Genomic DNA, 15,497 nt, shown 5'->3' with positions numbered 1-15,497 from the left:
TGTTTAATGATTCTGCCAGATCTGTTAAGAGAGTGATCACTCCAGGCAGGAAGAGCATAAAAGGCTTCTTAGACCTTCACCCCATACATGGACAACCATGAGGTGAAAACTCCTCATCTTTAAGTCTTATTTCAGATTCTGAACTAAAGTGACTCTGACAACAGCATCAGCACAGTGTCAGGAGCCCAATAGAGAGGACCACTCACTCCCAAGCAGTTTGGAAGCAGCATGCACATTTTGATGGCACTACTATTAAAACTTATTTTCTCTGGTGCGGTAGCAAAGGCTATCCCTGATAAATCAGTGCAAACCTCCAGGCAAAATTAGGCTTTGGGGTGCACATTTCAGCAGATGCTCCCTTTTACTACATGTGTCCTGCCACTATGTTCTCTCCTTGCCATAACTTTTGGAGCAAATATGACATTGTTTTATGTATATTGGTAGATAGAGCATACAAAAAAGCCTAACATAAAAAAAATTAAGTTGGGCTTGGTGCTGTTCAGCAGTATTCCAAGTATATAGCCTTTCTCATCACCTAAACATTCTTGCTGGCTCATGCTGTGATCCATGGAGAATTGAAGTGTAATTAAGCCTGGGTTACAGGGACTTAGTAGTGAAAAGCGGCTTTACTGAAGAATTTTCTGTCATGTCTGGGTTTAAAGTGTACAGTTTACCTGAAATTTTACTTATTTCAGAACTGGGTCTAAGACAGAATTGCCTGGACAGCTTCTCTGTGTAGGGGAAGGTGACAAGAATGTTATGCCAATTAGTGCAGCACTAAATTGCTCAGTAACTTTGAGCTCAGGTAAAGACAACTGTAAATCTCAGAGTAGCTGTCGTGCCCATCCAGTGAGAAGTTCAGTATTTGAAATGCTTGTGTAGAGATATGGCTGAGGAGATCAAGCCTTGTAGGCATTAAGTATAATCTGAAAACAGGCATTGGATGAAGTTGTATGAAAGAGCTGATCCATATATGTTAGATCAGGTGAGGGGATATGTAATCAGCAACTACTTGTTAAGTGAAACACTATACAAAAAGTCTTAGTGCATTTCCTAACAAACAATCCACTGGGAATAAGAAATATGGTGGGTCTTGTTAGGCTTGATAAAGACAGGAGGAATAAATTTCATCTGCTCATACAGCAGGATTTTTTGTATCCTGCTCAGTAGTAACCAGCTCAGCTGGAGGTGCAACACGTAAATAGCTGTCTCACTGACTTGTTTGTTATGTCAGTAATATGAGTAAAATTCACAGAATTTTGTCATTTTAGTTATATAAATCCAGACTTGAGATTTGTCTGTCTTGAGGGAGGGTGGTGGAAGAAAAGGGCACTCTGGATTACTTTTATCATGGTGAGAGGAATATGCACTAGGAGTGTCTGTAGTCTCAATTTCCTCTAAAAAGAAAGTGGATGAGTAGCTCATGTATAGATGTTTATTGCAGAATCACCTATTTCTTAGTCCTGTAGAATAGAAAACACGTTGAATAACAGGATCATACCCATTGTTACAGATATCACTACTGACTATGCCTTCTGTTGCCGTTTTCAGGAGGTGGGCATCAGGGAAGAATTTGTTCTCAGTGCTTCTCTGTCATTAATTGCCTGCTATGACAGTCTTTTCACCTATTACATTTGTATAATGTGTAGTCATCTCCAACCAGCACGGGTCAGTGTGACATCAATTAAAGCTGAAAATGAAGAAACAATTGTTACAAGAGAAATATCATTTTGTGCTCAAAATAAGCACTTAACTGGAGTAGTATGCACTGCGTTACCCATTGTGCTTCATTTTAGAGTTTCAGGAATCATCATCAAGGTGACTACTAGCCCTGCAGCCTTCACAGGAACCTAACTAATTGCATGGCAGGTTCAAAAGAAGTCAACATTAGACAATTTCAAAGATAAAGACAAATCTAAATTATCACCATCCCATTCCCTGAGATTAGAGCAGTCTAATAACAGAATATATTTATTTTATATGTGGGACTTCAATTTAGCACAGTCTGTCTTGCACAGTTGACAGGGAGCCATCTACGGTTCATATAAAGGTCTAATTTAAACCTATAAATATGTGATGTAAAGAAGAAATTCAGTGGAAGTGGTGGCTTTCTGTTTTACCTCCTTCATTATACTTGCTTTGTATATTTGCATATGTTATTTGTTGGAGGGTTATATTTGTAAAAGGGAGGCAGACTTGCACAACTGAGAATATGTTGTTTTTCTTTGAAGTTTACTTCTAATATCTGAACCCTTTTACTCATTATGAAAGGCTCACATGAGATGAATTCTATAATTACAATTGCAAATAGGATCTGATGGAGCAATACTTTATTTTTATGGGTGGGATAACTCCCAGGTTGAGGAAATCCAAGCTAAAGGAAACTGCAAAGAGTCACTGAGCTCATCGTCCAGCTCCAAGACAGGATGAGCTATATCTGCCTCATTTGTGACAAAACTTAAATCTCTAGTCATGAGGACTACCTATGGAGTTTGTGCCAGGATTTTACAGCAAGGCAAGATGCAGGTTAGACATTCAGAGAAACTCTAGAAGCTCTTTCTTATTCCAGCTTAAAACTGTTACTACTGTCTTTTATCACTAACATATGACTCCCATATTGCAGAAAACCTATATATACTTTGAGTACAGCTATTGTGCACCTCTAGTCTTCCCTAGTCAAAATAAACATCATTTTACCAACTTTTTTTCTTATATTTGCTAACATTTCTGGAGATGGTGATTATTCTCATTCACCTTCTCTGGAATCTATCCATCAAGTCCATCTTGGTCTCCCTTGAATGGCAGCAGAGTGCCTTATGCTGCCTATAGGAATTTCTCAAGGCTGTCCTACTGGGTAGCAGAACATTGCTGGACTTCACATGTCTCTCATGTGACACTCTTGCTCATGTATCTCAGTATATTTTTTTGCCTTTCCCTCAATACCTTTTGTGCTACGTTATTATCTAGCTATTTCTTTGTTGACCTGCTCCTTCACCTCCAGTCCCTCAGTTTGCACAGCTGATTATTTGTCTTTCTAAAATGCTGCATTTGCCTTTATGAAACTGCATCTCCTTCCTTCCTTCCTTCCTTCCTTCCTTCCTTCCTTCCTTCCTTCCTTCCTTCCTTCCTTCCTTCCTTCCTTCCTTCCTTCCTTCCTTCCTTCCTTCCTTCCTTCCTTCCTTCCTTCCTTCCTTCCTTCCTTCCTTCCTTCCTTCCTTCCTTCCTTCCTTCCTTCCTTCCTTCCTTCCTTCCTTCCTTCCTTCCTTCCTCCCTTCCTCCCTCCCTCCCTCCCTCCCTCCCTCCCTCCCTCCCTCCCTCCCTCCCTCCCTCCCTCCCCCCCCTGATTATCTCTCCAATTAGTCAGGCTTCCTTTGCATTCCAGACCTTCCCTCCCCAGTTTGAGGATGTCTGTGAATTTAAAAGCTTGCACACTACTCCATCATCAAGGTCACTAATGAAAAATATTGAATAGTACTGCATTTGGACATAACCCAGGGAATACTGCTCACTACACCTTCCACTTTGGCACTGATAAAATGATTCTCTGACTATAGTTTTCCAGCCAGTTAGATACTTGCTTGATAGGCATTGTTCTCCAGTTAATTTGTGAAATACTGGCATTAGAAAAACTTTTGCCTACCTGTTAAATTTGATCTCCAAATTTCTGTTTCTTTGATAAACAATGAAGAGATCAGACATCCATCCATGGTAAAACTTTAAATGGAAATTTGTACTCCTACAAATCAAAGTTGTTCTTATTGCTAAAGTAGAAAGTAACCTCAAACCCTGACTATGTAGTGAAACCAGCACCGTATCTCTGCCACATCTCTAGCAAGTCTGTGGATCCATTCCCTTACAGTGAGGCTGGACTAGATCTTGGCCAAAGACACACGTCTTGGTTCCCCTGACCTTTGGACTGGTTTGAATTTGCCATCTACTATATCAGCAGATGCACGATTTTGGTGTCCAGTGATCAGATGTCCAAACATAAATACCACACAGATATCCTCTGTGGCTTGTAGAAAATGAGTATATGGGTTTTCTATAATTTTCTGGCTCTCCTTTCTTCCTTCCCAGGAAAACCAAACAACTCAAGCAAGCAGAGTTTCACTTTCTTCAGTTCTATCCAGTTCTCAGCAGGGGTTTCTACTTTAAGTCCACTGACACCTACTGAATGCTACTATTTGTTTTTTCTATTTCAGCAACTGCTACTTCTCTTTTTATTTCTGAGGCCTGTTCAAAACGGATATGCTGTTCATTGCAACGTATCAGTGTATCATCAGGGAAAGATTGTTTTGAGTAACTAATTTTATTCTTTTTAGTTTTCCTTTCCAACAAATTCATTGATAATGGATGGGATAATGGAGCAGAGTTTTTCAAACAGTTATAAGAACACATAGATGGGCAAAGTATGGTTTGCGGGACCAAGCAGATTATCATGTGGAAAATGGCAATGAATATATGTTGCAGGTAGAATTAATGAGACTGTGGTTTATTGTTTAAACTTTCTTAAACTGTCTGCAGCCAGTAACCTAATCATAACATGGATTTGACCCTGAAATATGTCTGATTGTTGAAGAAGAAAAAGTAATGTGAGAGTATATTGCTTTCTTTCATTCTGGATTTAAATGAACAGATTTTTTTTTTAAGTTAAACTATATTAGCTGCTTCATTGCCGTATGTCATAAAAAAATTTGTTTGTGTACATTTAAGTCTTCATGCAAATGAAGCCGCCAGCAGTTAGATCTGCTTTATCCTACTTTTTTAATTTCACTGGCTGAATAGAGTTTCAAGCTAAGATTTCACTTAACACTTCTAAATGTTTTCTCTATTTGAAATCAATGACCTAGAAGCCACTCTATAGTAGTGGCAGATCTGAAAGTATGATGATGAGAACCATCATTTGATGCAGGAGCGTGTGCTGATAAATTGCCTGAAAGCTTCGGAAGTGACTACTGAGTTTTCTTGATTGATTAATATCATGAGCAACACCCTCTTTAAAATAACTGGTCTTGCTATATGGTGTAACGCATATTTTAAGGAAGGTAATGCATCCATACCTCTACTGGGTATTACCGTGTATTAAGAGGAACCATTTTCACGTGCAATATAGGTGTTACTCAGTAGTTTCTAGATTTTCTTTTCTATGGACCCAGGTGGCAATTAAAGTTAAACCAAATGTCCATGTAGTGTTGTCCAAGATACACTGTTAATAACTGGTGATCCTGGAATCATAGAATGATTTGGGTTGAAAAGGACCTTAAAGATCATCTAGTTCCAACCCCCCTGCCATGGGCAGGGACACCTTCTCCTAGCCCAGGTTGCTCAAAGCCCCGTCCAACCTGGCCTTGAACACTGCCAGGGAGGGGGCAGCCACAGCTGCTCTGGACAACCTGTGCCAGGGCCTCACCACCCTCGCAGGGAAGAATTTCTTCCTTCTATCTAATCTAAATCTACCCTCTGACAGTTTAAAACCTTTACCCCTCATCCTATTCCTAAACCTCTGATAGAGTCCCTCCCCAGCTTTCCTGTGGGCCCCCTTTAAGTACTGGAAGGCCGCTATAAGGTCTCCCTGGAGCCTTCTCTTCTCCAGGCTGAAGACCTCCAACTGTCTCAGCCTGTCCTCACAGGGGAGGTTCTCCAGCCCCCTGAGCATCTTCGTGGCCTCTTCTGGACCTGCTCAAGCAGGTCCATGTCCTCCTTCTGTTGTGGACCCCAGAGCTGAACACAGCACTGCAGGTGGCATCTCATGAGAGCAGAGGGAGAGAATCCTCAACCTGCTGACCACAATTCTCTTGATGCAGCCCAGGACACAGTTGGCTTTCTGGGCTGCAAGTGCACATTGCTGACTCACAGTCAGTTTTCTATCCACTAACACCCCCAAGTCCTTCTCCTCAGGGCTGCTCTCAATCCACTCATGGCCCAGCCTGGATTTGTGCTTGGGATTACCCTGACCCATGTGCAGGACCTTGCCCTTGGCCTTGTTGAACTCCGAGGTTTGCAGAGGCCCACCTCTCAAGGTCCCTCTGGATGCACATCCCTTCCCTCCAGCGTGTCAACTGCATCACATAGCTCGGTGTCATCAGAAAGCTTGCTGAGGGTGCCTCGATCCCACTGTCCATGTTGGCAACAAAAATGCTAAAAAGCACCAGTCCCAACACCCACCCCTGAGGAATGCCAGTCATCACTGCTCTCCACTTGGACATCGAGCTGTTGACCACAACTCTTTGAGTATGATCACCAAGTCAATTCCTTATCCACAGAGTCTTCCATCTGTCAAATCCATGTCTCTCCAATCTAGAGATGTGTCATGCAGGACACTGTCAAATGCTTTGCACAAGTCCAGATAGAAGATGTCAGTTACTCTTCCCTTATCCATCAATGCTGTAACCCCATTGTAGAAGGCCACCAAATTTGTCAGGAATGATTTGCCCTTAGTGAAGCCATGTTGGCTCTCACCAATCCTCTCCTATTTTCCATGTGCCCTAGCACAGTTTCCATGATCTTTCTTGCCAGGCAGAGAGGTGAGACCGACAGGCCTATAGTTCCCCTGGTCTCCTTTTTTCCCCCTTTTTAATATCAAGGGTTATGTTTCCCCTATCCAGTCAGCAGGATTTTCACCAAACTGCCATGACTTCTCAAATACGATGAATAGTGGCTTAGCCACTTCATCCACCAGCTCCCTCAGGACCTGTGGATGTGTCTCCTCAGGTCCCATAGACTTGTGCACCTTCAAGTTCCTTAGATGGTCTTGACCCTGGTCTTCTACAGTGGGCTGTTCTTCCTTCTTCCAGTTCCTGCCTTTACTTTCTGCGACTTGGATGGTGTGGCTGGGGCACTTGCCTGTTCAGACTGAGGCAAAAATGTCACTGAGTGCCTCAGCCTTCTCTATATAGAGGTCTATAGAGGGCCTCATCTGCCCAGTCTTCCCAGTTGGGTGACCTGTAGCAGACCCGCACTATAATGTCTCCTATCCCTGCCTTCTCTTCAGTCCTCACCCATAAGCTCTTGGTCAGCTCCCCAGGCAGAGCTCCATGTACTCCAGCTGGTCAATGATAGAGGGCGACTCCCACTCCTTGTCTCCCCTGCTTGTCCTTTCTAAAGAGCCTGTATCCTTCCATTCCAAGAGTTCAGCCATAGGAGCCATCTCCTAACATCCGTGATACCAATGACATTGTAGCCCTGCAGGTGTGTGCACATCTTTAGCTCCTCCTGTTTATTCTCCATGCTATGTGTGTTTGCACAGAGGCATTGGGGTTGAACCCCCAGTGAAACTGATTTACTGGCTGGAATTCCTTTGTGCTGCTCTTCAGGTGCTCTCCCGCTGACCTGTGACCCCTCTCCATGCTCTGTGCATCTATTGCTGGCACTGGCATCGAGCTGGTAGGAGTGGGATGGATTGAGGTTCCCATCCCCTGGCAACTTTAGTTTAAAACCCTGAATTTGGAAAGAACGGGAACTTAGAGAAGTGCTAGTTCAAATGATATTTCAAAGAGCTAAGGAATGCAATCAGTGCTTGAGGGCTGTATGCAGTTTTTCAGAAAAAGAGAATTTTATCAACAGTAGTGTGACACATAATTAGCAGCTTAAACAGACCAGGTAAGAAAATCTAACAAATAAGGCAAACTTACAGATCTTAAAATGTAAATATTTTAGTTGAATGTGTTTGTTAAAGCCTTCAAATGTGTAACTGACAAAAAACTTTCAAGTGCAACTGAAAAAATAGCAGTATAAATTAGTTTAAAATGAAAACAGTTTAGCAACTTCTTCTGTCTAAAGGTACCTAGACAAAAAAAAAGGAAATAATTGTTTCTTTGACAAAGGCAGAATAGCAATCATAGTCATAGTGCCAGGTTGAGGAAAGTGCAAGAGGGATCATATGGGAAGATTCTTGCCCTAAGAATGACTCAAAGCCAAGAAAACAGACTTCCAAACCTGGATCCTTGCTGGTGCTCGGCCCCAGTGAGTGTCCCATGGAGACCCATACTGGTCCTGGTCCCAGGGTGCCAGGTGGCGTGTGGTCAGTTCAGCTTGCAAGGGGGAATCGGTCCCCCACCAGCAGAGTTCGCCAGGAACATTATCTGTTTCTGTTCCTCAGCAATCCTTGGAGGAGTTATTTACAGGGGAATGTTGTTTTCACATTACCTTTAATAGATTTCCTTGTGTGTTTTTCTTGTACGTGCTCTAAGAAATGTTGATGTTTTAATTTAACCTATAAACTCATAGTAGTTATTCCTAGATCTGTTATAGGTAAATATTTTGTCTGTGGGATAACTAAGAAAGCAAAATGAAAATCATAGCTGTAAAGATCTCCCACTGATTTCCATGGGGTTACGTTCATCCTTTAATCTCATTGACAAAACTGAGTCTGCAATGGTAGTCATTAGTAACTGGGGGAAAAATGACTGGAAAATTCTTTTCAACAGATTAAGACTGCAGATGAAATAAATTTATGGTACCTTTTCAAAGTGAATAGTAGTGTGATGATTTGATCTTTATATCCATTGAAAAAATTCTAGAAAATAGCCACACTAGTTCTGCAGATTTACAGAAACCTGCAGGGATAAACCTAAAAGAAAATGCTACTTAATCTGAATATTTGGGGAAATAATGCTTTCCTTGCATTCAAGAACTGATAAGAAGTAAGCTAGCTAATTTTGTGAAACTAAGAACTCTACTACAATTTTATTTCCTCTGCATTGTTTAGATGACAAATGACAAAATTTATAGTCTATAGAAAGAAATAGCTAAGAAATTGCTGCCTTGTAATGGTAAACGTAAGAGCAAAATTGAGTTGGGTAATCTTTTCTCTTTTAGAGCTGGCCACAACTGTAAAGAATTTTCATTCACGGCTATTTATGTTGCTAATGTTTGAATGTATAGTAGCGTGCTACTGTGATGGTAAGAACCACAAATAAAAAGGAGATTACTGAGGGCACATTAAGAATTTATTTTTTCCATTCCTAGTTTTAGCTACAAAGAACGATTTCTAAACTCTAGTTTACTTTACCCTGCAGCATTTGTATTTGTAAAATCCCATGGAGCTTGTTGCAATGAGCTGTTGTGACCTTCATTAAAAAACTGGTTGTTGTTGGGTTTTAAAAGCTTTGCTGAGGAACAGGGACCCTTGGTTAGGGGTCTATATTATAAGAAAATGCAGAATTGCAGTATTGTTCAATGCAGGGAGAATTTTGCATTGGGAAAGGAAAAACCTTGTGCTTCAGGGCATAAAGCTCTCTTCAACCTGTGAAAATCAGAAAGAAACTTCAATTATAGCTCTTTCCAGTCTTGAAAGGAACCGTGTGAAAGGAAAATTTTTGTGAGATAGTTGGTATTAACAAGGGCCTAACAGTAGAGAGAGAAACTGAGAGGCTGCTTTTTAAGTAGATGCTTACATATTTCTTCAAACTTTTCTGAGCCACTTCTAAATCATGCTACACAAATTCAGATTATTCAGTGGAATGGAAAGTGATGATTTCCAAGGTACAAACTCAAAAATTTAAAGGAAATTGAGTATTTTGGAACAGTTTGTCTTAAGATATATTTAATTGACTAGAAAACTAACACAACAAAAAATAGGTATAATTTGGAGTTCCCAGCACACTTGCATGTAGCAGCTAATTGATTTATTATAAATGAGAGTCCTAAAATATTCCTGGTAGAGTGGAGAGGACAGTATAACTGCCATCAATAATAATATCAGACACTGACACAGCATGAATTGTGCTTCTGCCAGATCTGTTGAGTAATAAAAACTCTGTAGGGATGAAAGTGAAATCTTCTACTTATATTATCTACTGTGGTATATCTCTATATAGTGGATCTTTTGATTTTTAAATTACACCATTAGCATATGTGATATCCCACCACCATTTGTTACCTACTGAAGCATATACCATGTTACAGGGTATTGTCTTCAGATTTTATTTCACACATTTTACTGAAACAGTCAATAAGAGGTTATTGCTTTTTTTTTTTTTTTTTTTTTTTTTCTGCTGCATTTGGTCTTGCCAAAAATAAAAGCAAAAAAAAAGTAAACATTTTAAAAATATTAGATTCGATTGGATTATTCATTAATGTAATTTTTCTATCTAAAATTTCTCTGTAAGGAAGGTGTTTTAACACCACCTGACCAATATTGTTAAAACTTCCTTGAGCAACTGCCTGTGCAGGCAGTGTTTGACTTCTGCCTACTCAAGATCCTGTAGTTCACCAGACTATCAGGCTGCCATTTAAACTCCACTCAAAGATAAATTTATGAAAATGTCACCAGACAGTTTCAGTATGCAGCAAAGTAATTTGTAAATGTTTCCTTTCTTAACTTGTTCTTAACTTTCTGCTAAAGTTCCTTAGATGAACATGTAGCACAGATTAGTTGTGTACAAGGTTGGCCATGTCCTGGTACGTTGCTGCAGGGAGCTGCTCTGAGGGATGAGGTGTGAAGTCAAGTGGAATTTGAAATCTGCTTTTTCTGAAGGGCTGTCCCCAATCCAGCCAATGCAGGGACAGCCTAAAGAATTTGCCTTAGGATGAATGGAGTGGGAATTATGGAGATACAGGTTGAGTTCCTAAATTGACAGTATGCTCTTAAAATAAATGTGTAATGATCTTTTGGATTGCAGTTACAGCATTTTTTTTTTAAACGTGACCTTAAAACTGGAGTAATATTTACAACAGGCTACACATTCACTTCTATAACTCTGAAAAGGCACATGCAAAGTAATACCAAATCATAGAATAACATCAACTGTCATCAAATATTTGTAGAAATTCTGCTAGGACTTCCCTTTCCTCAAGAAGAAGACATATGCTTGAAAACATCAATCTTCCTGACCTGGCTTTTACACCATTGTTATGGTTTGAGCCCAGATGGCAGCCATGCAGCCTCTCTCTCCCTCCTTTTCCCCAGGGCTGGGAAGGAGAAAATAAAGCAAAAGACTTGGGAATCAAGATAAGGATAAGGAGGGATGATTCGCTCATTATAGTCATGGACAAAAGACAGATGCGTTAGGAGAAGAAAAAAATAACATACATTTAATTCAGACACTAACAAAACCAACACTTAACAACGTAGGACTGTGAGAAGCATTACTATGTCTTAAAAACACCTTCCCCATACCCTTCCCTTCTTCCTGAGCTCAGCTCTGATCCCGATTCCTTTACGTCCTCCCCTCAACCAGCGCAGAGGGAAGGGACGTGGGGGATGGTTAGTCCTGCTGCTTCTTCCTCCTCGGGTAGGGGGGAACTCCTCACATTCTCCCCCTGCTCCAGTGTGGTTCCCCTCTTACATGCGACAGTCCTCCACGAACTCTCTGCAGTGTGAGTCCTTCCCATGGGCTGCAGCCGTTCCCCCGCTGCTCGGAGTGAGTCACCCCCACATGCTGCAATCCTCCCATCACTGAACTACAACAGCGGGGGCTGCTTCTTCCCTCAGAGGCCTGGCCTCCTTCGGGCACAGTCACTTGCTCTGGCGTGGGGCCCCCCACAGGCCACAGCTCCACGGGTGACCTCCATGGGTGGCGGGGGTGGCTCTGCCCTCTCACCGCAGGGTGCAGGGGGCTCTGCTCTGGCACACCTCCCCCCCTTCCTTTCTTCCACTGACCTCGGTGTTCACACAGATGTTCTCCTCACAACTCCTCCTTACAACTCCAACTCCTCCTCCCTGATTCCCCTTCTTATAAACTTGATTGTGGTGGTGCAGCCATGTCACTAATTGGCTCATGGCTAGAGGTGGGTCTGACTTGGAGCTGGGGGAGCTTTGAGCAGCTTCTCACAGGGGCCACAGCTGCAGCCCTCTGCCCCACCACCAAAAACCCCACCAAAAACCCTGCACAATCATGTAGATCAGAAATATGCAGGTGTTAGGCTTTTGGTAAGCACCCACTTAAAAAAATAAAAATTAATTTACTGACCTGGTGCTTGAGCAGACAGTCTGTCTATCCCTAGCCAGCAAAGGAAAGGCATGCTACTATTTAATTAAAAGTTTCCCACACAGGTAAATTACCAGATCTCCTTTGGTTTAAAAAAATATTCAATCACTGATGAAAAACTGCACTGTATTTGTTCAGTTTAAGACTTCTTTTTAGATGTGCAGTGAGAGTTTGTTTGGAAGTGAATTGCAATGTCAGTGGCAGCGTGCTCTGTGCTGATCTGATCCAGCACACTCTGAAGCCAGAGAAGCAAATTGACCTTGCTGAAATGAACTTATTTTACCCTTGATGCTTCAAAGGGATTCAGTTTCTCTGAATATTTCTGCCAGAGAAACCTTTATATGAACAAAGCTGCTCTTTAAAAAAGTATCTGTTGCAGAAATAGCAAATAAACATAAAATCAGGATATGCATAAATTGAAATAATTGTTATACCTTCTGTGCCACGCTTTAATTGAGCTCTCAAAAAGGTATTTTTCTACTTGATAATCATCAACATTTTCAGTACTGTGGTCTCACCCCATTTAACTCTTAATTAACTAACAGTTATAGATTTCAGGAGAACAACACGGTGGCAAAGATCAGCTTGGAAATCAAGGTTTTTACCTTCATAAGTAATTGAAGCTCACAGTATCCAAGATCCTATCAGACACAAGTCTGAGTCTTTGTGAGTCTCCTCATAGTATAAACTTTTATAAACTTTGTTTTGTCATTCAGTACATAAACGTCTCAGGTATGAGCACTGCAGTGTTCCATGCTTGGAGAGGAAGAGTGGGAGTTAAAGTATCTGGTTTATTTTCTTTGCATCTGTAATAACTCAGAATTAGAGCTTGTCTGTGTCTCTCTTCAGTGAAAAAGGAGTAGACTCATAGCTCTTGTAAAGCGCTTGGACTCTTATGGGTAGTAAGCAGAAAAAAGTAAGGTAATATGGTTATTTGTTGACAGAAAGAACAGTGTAATCGAAGTACATCCCCCCAGAATGCATATGTGTAACTGGCTCTAATCAACTATAATGATTATATTGCTATGCTAAATTAAGTTTCATATTGGCACAAGTAAACCCTGATTTTATTTGTAGTGCCTTTTGGTAACAGATCCCCTAAATTGTAGTGCTTTGAATTATACTCAGCTCATGTTTGCATCTGTTTCTGCAATATATTTGTCCAAAAATCTCGTGGAAACTCTACAGATAAGATTTGTGAAAAAGATCTGGAGGGATATTATTTATGAGTTGACTTTCTTCTTCAGCTTTTCCAAAATACAGAGGAAACACTGATGTCATGGTGGATATTACTGTTTCTGCAACTGGTGAGCAAATAGTGGTTTGAAGGATCCGTAGTCTGTATTCTCATGAATGTTCACTGTATTTAGAGACAAATTCAGGGGGTCATGTCACTTTCTATGTTGTGTAGGAATTCAAGCAGAGAACCAATTCCTTTCTCTAACTCTCCTTCATTCGCATCTTCCAGATAAGTTTACAGCAAAAGTTCATAGCAGATTCTGCTTTCTTAGCTGGATGTGTCTTGTGGGCAAGTAGTAAACAACAGCACATATCAAACATGTTTCCTTTTGCAAGTTTGATTGTGCAGGGTATAATACTGCAGCATTGTAGTAAGGCTTCAGTGGAAGATGTTATAGGAGAGGAAGATGATTTCATTTAAAGAGAAATATAATCTCACTCACAATCACCTTCTCACATCCATATCCTTTTAAGCACCAAGATGTGTGTATACAAGTAGCCCAAGTATGAGGACATGTATCCAGGGGGTCTGAAGATGACTTTTGGCATGTAAAAGAGGATAAAGAATACTGCCCAGCAAATCTGTGTTGTATCTCCTGGGTTCTTAAATTGATAATCATGTTTGATTTAGACACATTTTTCTCCACCCCTTAGGAGCTGACAGCAGTTGTGATGCTCTGCCTTCCCATCCTCTCCCACCTCTTTGAGTTATCAGGATTTACTCACAGCCCTTTGCCCCTTCATTTGGGTTTCCAAGGAAGCTTCACATCCTCTTGAGTGCTGGGCTCTGGATGACCTGTTAATCCAGGAGCTGTCAGCACCTTCTCCTCTCATAGCTACTCTTACGCTATTGTTCCCCTTTTCCATTTGTATCAATCTTCATATTTCTATGAAGATTCTGCAGTGGTGAGCATCACTGGTGCTTTGTTACCATATGCAGAGACATGGTTCCAGGCCAGCTGACCCACCTGGGTTGTGCAACCTTTCACTGCTCAAATATTCCCACTGTTTAGCCTATTTGCACCTAAACTGGAGGATCCAGATGCTGTTTTAACATTTCTTCCACTAATTAAGTCTACCTTACAAAGTTTTGCAGGTAGAAGGAAGCTTTTAGAATAATGATAACAAAATCATATCTCCAAAGTTTTTAGAATGTTCTGCCCATCTGTCTGTTTAAAGAGCAGATTAAAGGACAGTTTTGAGTTAATGTACAGTGTTGCCCAAAATGATTCACTCAACCTGGGTGAAAATACATGCATTTTGATGTGGGTTAAAAAAAGTAATTGAATTTTATGAAGTGAGAACAAAACTTTAGAATTGGACCTTGGCAAAATTGACAAGTTTTCTAGAATAAACAGTTTCTCTCCAGGTATTTTAGGCTCTATAATAAGCAGTACAGTTACATAATTGTAAATAACTTAATTAGCTGCCAGAGCTGATTAAAAAGGGTTTTTATAAATCGACTTAAAAAAACCTCACTCCCTTGCTACTCTGCTGAAATGATAATAAAGAAGTGATTCCTTTATTGAACTGAGTTCTAGTGCTTCACTGGTATAAAATCGAATGTTAAGTATGCAAAGAAGCAGCTGTGCATCTCAAAGCACTATACAAGGATGTGCTGTGCTACCTCTGTTTCTTGTGCTGGGCCAGGGCTGTTGCCTGTCTGTTGGAGGAGCAGGAGAGCATCTGTGGTTCTGGAGGTCCACTGCACCATCCTGCTTTTGCTTTCTCTGCTTACATCGTGCTAGTGCCTTAAAACTGTTCTGTTGTTGTTTGGATGGAGTTTAAGGAGGAGGAAAAAAATGCCCGTTGTACTGTGTTTTGGTTAAGGAAGGTTTTCCCCTATTTCTCTGCCACTTTCCAGGCCCGCTCTGTAGTGCCATTTGAGGAAATGGAGTATGAACAGGCCAGGTGGACACAGTTACATCCAGGGAAAATCAGTACTAATCTTTACCTTTCCCATGCATCAGGTAAATAGCCCAGCTCCCATACAGCAGGATTTCCCATCTTGTGTGTGCTACATTACTGTGTGACTTACCTGTATGTTTAGTCTTCTGTAAAAAAAATAAAGGCATTTTGTGTTCTCACCTAATTTATGTTTTAAGATCATTTATTCATAACTGCTCTTTCATTTAAATGTTTTTAAGTACTGATATATAAATGTATGAAAAAATAAGAGTATCATTCACGCAACCTTATTATTGGGGCACAAGGACAGAATAATTCTCACTCCCAGTGCAAACAGGTAAAAAGAGATGGAGTTTATCAGTAAAGCCTTGGACTTCTACTGTAATCAAAAGGCACTTTACTTTATCTTCCTATCTGGTC

Source organism: Athene noctua, chromosome 7 (genome assembly GCF_965140245.1).
Source record: "Athene noctua chromosome 7, bAthNoc1.hap1.1, whole genome shotgun sequence".
In the NCBI taxonomy this organism is placed as follows: domain Eukaryota; kingdom Metazoa; phylum Chordata; class Aves; order Strigiformes; family Strigidae; genus Athene; species Athene noctua.
Note: the sequence above shows the minus strand (reverse complement) of the source record.